The following is a 6,692-nucleotide window of genomic DNA, read 5'->3' on the forward strand; positions in this document are numbered from 1 at the left end:
ACACATCGTATCATGGCAAATCAACCAAACATTCATCATACAACTTAACTTATGATCACTTAGTTCACGAGACAGATTATAGCATGTACAAACTGATTTTATTCACTAAGAAAAGAGTAACTATAATTCTACAAAATTTACCACAGTTATATATATGAATTAGGTTTCTCAAAAAAATTTTATTATATTTTTCTCATATATACAAAACTCACAATAATTCAACCATTACAGATATGTACCAACAGTTCAGCAGATTGCACAACAAACACTTGTTTAATGGTTCTATCAACTCATTAATCTAAATTGTGCAAGACCAATTGGGTTGTCTTCAAAACTCATAATACTAACTATCATAATTGGAAACAGCCCGTTTGGTTTTGTCATTAGGGAGTTATGGTGTCGAAAAGACAGGACAAAATATAACTCCCCGAATCACCTTTGACCACTGTTTTTGTAAAATCATAAAAACTAGTCAAAACATGTCCAAAAATTATAAACTTTACCTTTCTGGAAACTAGACTCATACTGCTATATCCCAGAATCAAAAATCGTTTAGTATTCATCGTTTAACATTATGTTACATACCAATAAATAAATGAAAACGAATATGTCATCAAACAAGTGAAATACATACTTTTAGCGATGAAAAAAGATGTACTAAGCTTCAATTACAAGAAATAACACTTAAAATTGAAAATCCCAAAACTTGGTTCTTAGGGTTCTTCACACTCAATACGAATCTGGCAAAAATTGAGATAGAATTGATGGAAACCGACACCACACGTGAATTCCTCTCGCAAAAATAGTTAGATTAGAGCCCAGAATCAAAAGATTTGGTTAAGAATTGAGTGAGTTAGAGAATTAATGATTGAGGATTATGGTGGGTGTAAAGAGATGAAGAAGAAGTATAATAAGAAGGAATGAAGAGAAAGAAAAAAAAGTAGGTTAAATATGTGGTCAAATTAAATTTAAGAATGTGAGGGTAATTCAAAAGTTTTTGAAGAAAGAGGGGGGTGAATTTAATTTGAAATTTTGAGAGAAGTGAAATTAATATGAACTAAATATGAATTTAATTTATTTTAATAATTAAAATAAAGAGTTGTTAGTGAAAATATATATATATATATATATATATATATATATATATATATATATATATATATATATATAACAACTAATTAAACCTTAAATAATATAAGAAATTGTATATAAATATAAAAACATATAAAATAAATACAAGTGATATTTATAGTTGCTCTAAAAGAGTTGTATAAGAGGGTAGTAATCAGTGTTAACGCCCAATAAACCGTACTTTCATTAGTTGGTCATACTAGTTCTCGGTCGGTGTTAGTGTCCCATTATAGCATCTATCATGTCACAGTTGCTCTAAAAGAGTTGTATAGGAGTGTCATTAGTCATGGTTAGGTGTTAACGCCTGAAACACGCCATACTTTCGTCAATAGGCCTTATTTGGCCTTGATTTGGGTCAATGGCCCAACATGTTATACATTCATCAATGGGCCTTGATTGGTATTAGTGGTCATTGTAGCATCTATCATGTCCCCGTTGCTACAAGAGGGTTGTATATGAGTGTAGTGAGCCATAGGCATGTGTCAACGCCCGATAACATGTCATACTTTTATTAATGGGCCATATTGGGCCTTGATTGTTTTTAATGGCCAATATCGTCTCTTTCATGTCATGGTTACGTTAACAGGTTGTATAGGAGTGTAGTGAGTCATAGTTGGCCGTCATACTTTGCATTAATGGGCCGTCTTGGGCTTCGATTGTTGTTAGTGACACATTGTAGTCTCTATCATATCATAGTTGCTCTAAAAGGGTTGAATATGAGTTTAGTGAGTCATAGTTTGGTTACGCCCAATAATATGATACTTTCATCAATGGGCCTTATTGGACCTTGATTGTTGTTAATGGCCAGTATGATCTCTATCATGTCATAGTTACATTAACAGGTTGTATAGGAGTGTAGTGAGTCATAGTTGGTCTCATCAAATGGCGTTGATTGGTATTAGTGGCCCATTATATCACCTATCATGTCATAGTCGCTACAAGGAGGTTGTATATGAGTGTAGTGAGCCATAGTCATGTGTCAACGCCCTATAACATGTTATACTTTTGTTAATGGAACATATTGGGCCTTGATTGTTTTTAATAGACCAATATATCTATATCATGTCATAGTTAATTTAATAGGTTGTATAGGAGTGTAGTGACTCATAGTTGGGGTTAACGCCCAGAAGCATGTCATACTTTGCATTAATGGGCCGTCTTGGATCTTGATTGTTGTTAGTGACCCATTGTAGTCTCTATCATATCATAGTTGCTATAAAAGGGTTGAATATGAGTTTAGTGAGTCATAGTTTGGTTAACGCCCAATAATATGTCATACTTTCATCAATGGGCCTTATTGGACCTTAACTGGTGTTTGTGGCCCATTATAGCCTTTATCACGTCATAGTTGCTCTAAGAAGGTTGTATAGGAATGTCATTAGTCATAGTTAGATGTTAATGGCCGATAACATGTGATACTTTCATCAATAGGTCTTATTGGGCCTTGTTGGTGTTAGTGGCCCATTATATCCTTTTTCATGTCATAGTCGCTCTAATGGGCCATATCAGGGCTTGAAATATCTTAGTGGCCTATTATGGCATGTGATATGTAACATTAGATATTTAAGGGTTATATCATGTTATAGGGAGTCATATTAGACCATAATAGATAAAAACAAGTCATACATGTCCTAATGGGCCATATTGGGCCTTGAACATAGGGTTGGCAAATGGGTTGGGTTGGGTCAAAACGGGTTATGGGTCGGAATGTGTTAGGGTCGAAACGTGTCAGGGTTGGAACGGGTCAACTAAAAAAAAGGTTGTTATGGTTCGGGTCAGAACGGGTCAGGGTCAAAAGGTTCGGGTTATAACGGGTCCGGGTCAAAATGGGTCAAGGTCGGAACGGGTCAACGGAGGAAATGTTTTAGTTTTATCATTAAAGTTCATGTTCCAGTCCAGTTCGTTTCACCACTTAACAGCTCATTTTTACAACAAACAACATGCTAAACAGCTCGTTTCAGCGATATTTCAGTTCGTTTCAGCACTTAACAGCTCGTTTTAACAACAAACAGCATGTTAAACAGCTCATTTCAGCAAGTTTCAGTTCATTTCAGCACATAACAGCTCATTTTTACAGCAAACATCATGTTAGACAGCTCGTTTCAGCGATTTTTCAATCCGTTTCAGCACTTAACAGCTCGTTTTAACAACAAACATCATGTTAACAGCTCGTTTCAGCAAGTTTTCAGTTCGTTTCAGCACGTAACAACTCGTTTTTACAGCAAACATCATGTTAAACAGCTCGTTTCAGCGATTTTTCAGTCCGTTTCAGCACTTAACTCGTTTCAGCATTTAACAGATCATTTCAGCATTTAACATATCGTTTCAACGCATTTAACCAGTTTTGCAGCAATTCAGCAATAAAAAAATCAGAAGTTCAGCTCGTTTTTGCCCGTTTCAGCAGGTTACATAACCAATACTTCAAAACGTTTTGTGTTTTCAATCCAGAAGACAAGTATAGGCAAATGTTTAGTGTTTTCAAAACCAGTATGCAAGTATGTCCGTGTTTTCAATCAAATCCTGGTGTCGCGTGTAACAGAGTTTTCTCATAACCAAATGAATGCATTTGACTCGCTAACTGTTACCTAGTACAAGTGTTTTAAGTTATGAGAGTATGTTCAACAATACATGACTCTAAGACCCACATATGAACTCACACACAAACACAAACTTGACCCGAAGAATCGTTGGTGATAATAAGTAATGTCAACAGTACCGAAAGTCCTAACATGTATCCACACATCATATCATGGCAAAGCAACCAAATATTCATCATACAACTTAACTTATGATCATTCAGTTCACGAGACAGATTCTGGCATGTACAAACTGATTTTATTCACAAAAAAAAGATTAAGGATAAATTCTAAAACATTTACCACAGTATGATATATGAATTAGGTTTCTCAAACAGTTTTTATTATATTTTTCTCAAGCATAGAAAACTCAAAATAGTTCAACCATTACCGATAGGTACTAACAGTTCAGCAGATTGCGCAACAAAAACTAATTTAATGGTTCAATCAACTCATTAAACCAAATTGTGTAAGACCAATTGGGTTATCTTTTAAACTCATAATACTAAGTTCCAGAAGTGGAACCAGCCCGTTTGGGTTTGTCATTAGGGAGTTATGGTGTCCGAAAAATGGACCAGAATATAACTCCCCGTATCAGCTTTGACATATGTTTTTGTAAAATCATAAAAGGTATTCAACACTCATCCAAAAATTACAAAATTTACCTTTCTGGAAACTAGACTCAGAATACTATATCCAAAAATCAAGAATCGATCAATAATAATTGTTTAACATCGAGTTACAGACCAATCAATAAAGGAGAACGAATCTGTCAGCCAACTGTTCTCAACAAAACTCAAACCCTAACATGTTTATCACATCTCTGGGGTTCTAATTAATCATGTTTAAAACCCCGTTAGATTTGATCGCATGATGGTTTATGAAGTTTGGAGAAAGAAGCAAAGTGATGAAGAAGAGTATTGAGCTTCAATCGATGTTTATGAATTAGGTTTGTAATTGGGAGGAGGTGAAGATGATGGCCACATGAAGCATAAAGTGTGGCCATTAACTAATAATAGTCACATTTGTGGTTTTGCTGTCACTATTAGCTTTTAGCCACACATCAAATATATAAGTGGCTAACAAACAATGTTATATGGTCACATAAACCTTTAAGTGTGACCATATTTATTAATTTTTAGCCACATATGAAACAACTAAAGTGTGACCATTAACTACTAATAATCACACGCTTTGTCTTAATGTCACCGTTAACTTTTAGCTACACATAAAACTTATAAGTGGCTAACAAACAATACTCTATGGTCACATATACCCGTAAGTGTGGCCATATATATTAGCTTTAGCCACATTATTAACAAATTACTGTAAGCATAGATAATATTTGGCCACAGTTTATTAAGCGTGGCTAATAAATATCACATTTTTTTATGAAAATGTGGCTAACAACTGCGTTTTTTTCACACAAATTGAATAAGAGTGGCTAAAGGTTCTAGCATGTGTGTTTTTAGTTCTAACAGGTGCATTTTTAGTCACACGAATAACAAATGTGTGACGAAAGCGACCTTTAGCCACACATTTAGACCGAGGTGTGGCAAACCGCCCAGAGCATGTGTGTGGCCAAAAGCCAATATTCACGTAGTGAAAAGACGGTACTTATTCTCACACCAAATGGTGGTTACGGGAAGATCCCCACTCTTTTCCTTCCCGTAACAAGCTCACGGTGTTTAGTCTTGCAGGTTTCAGTCAACGGACTTGTTAAGCTTTCACTCGTGTTAACGTATTACTTGTTACTTAACTCATACTAGGTGGGATCATCGGTCTAACCTATTCGGGTTTAGATCTGTGCTTCTCTATTGGCGCCATGTGTATTTTTTGCTAGATATGTAAGTTTTCCGATCATTTGATTAGTATGAGTCAATCTCAGCAATGTCCGATGGAAAATCCGATGGTAAAAAGACGTTTTCTAAATTTTTGGCACCTACTTTTGGGATGTGTGACGGTTGAGACTCGCCGGACTCGTCAGATTCCGGATATGGAAGACAAATCTGGAAGTTCTCCTCCAACGAGATCTCTTCGTCAAAATCTCAGATCTGAAAAAATTCATTCTCCTGAAGAATGGTTTCAGTTACAACAAAATTTTGGCTAAATATGAACGTATATTGCGTGAAGAAAGAGTCCATGCAAGGACTTTAACGTATGAAGATGTTTCGTTGAGATCCCCATCTCCTCCGTCAGCAGTTCGTTGGAGTCAGATTTGAGAGAGTGTCAGAACTGAAGTGTATTCCGAGGAAGAGGAAGAAAAGAGAAGTCGTGACAGAGGTCGTCCGGTTATGCAGGGATCTTCCCGCATAACTGAGTATGATCAGAGTTACGCTTCTAGAAGTCAAAAGGATCCTACATACCATCGTAATAAGGCTAGTTACTTCAGAGAAGACAACCAAATCTATGAAAGGGGATGATCAGGCATACTAGTATTGTAATTATGCGGAAGAGGATTTTACAAAGCCTTATCATCTCGCATCATTTGCAGATAAGTCAAAATTTATCCCGTGCATTGCTACAGCTCCGTTCCCTGTTCACGTAAAGATTCCTACCAACTTGGGGAAATACAATGGTACGACGGATCCTAGTGATCATTTGCTTAATTTCACTACAGTTGGTGGGGTCAACGGTTGGACCCTACCATATTGGTGTTATATGTTTGCTCTTACGTTGACTGGTGCCGCTCGTGAGTGGTTCGAAAAACCATAAGATGGTCAAATCCAGAATTGGAATGATTTGGTGGAAAAGTTTTCACAACATTTTAGTAAGCAAACTAAGCACACGCGAGACCCGACTGGGAGTCTGGATGTGATTAGGTGGGATAATGAATTTTTTGAAGATTTTATTACTCGTTTCAATGAGGAAAGTTTAAACATTGGAGGAATTAGTGAAGATATGTTGCGGGGTGCCTTCCGCAAGAATGTTTGTAGTAGTGACATAATCTGTTGTATGATAGGAAGAAATGGAATGCCCAAAACT

This window comes from Bidens hawaiensis, unplaced genomic scaffold, assembly GCF_021521415.1.
Source record: "Bidens hawaiensis isolate Kalapana, Puna unplaced genomic scaffold, B.hawaiensis_p1.1 tig00028313_1, whole genome shotgun sequence".
Lineage (NCBI taxonomy): Eukaryota > Viridiplantae > Streptophyta > Magnoliopsida > Asterales > Asteraceae > Bidens > Bidens hawaiensis.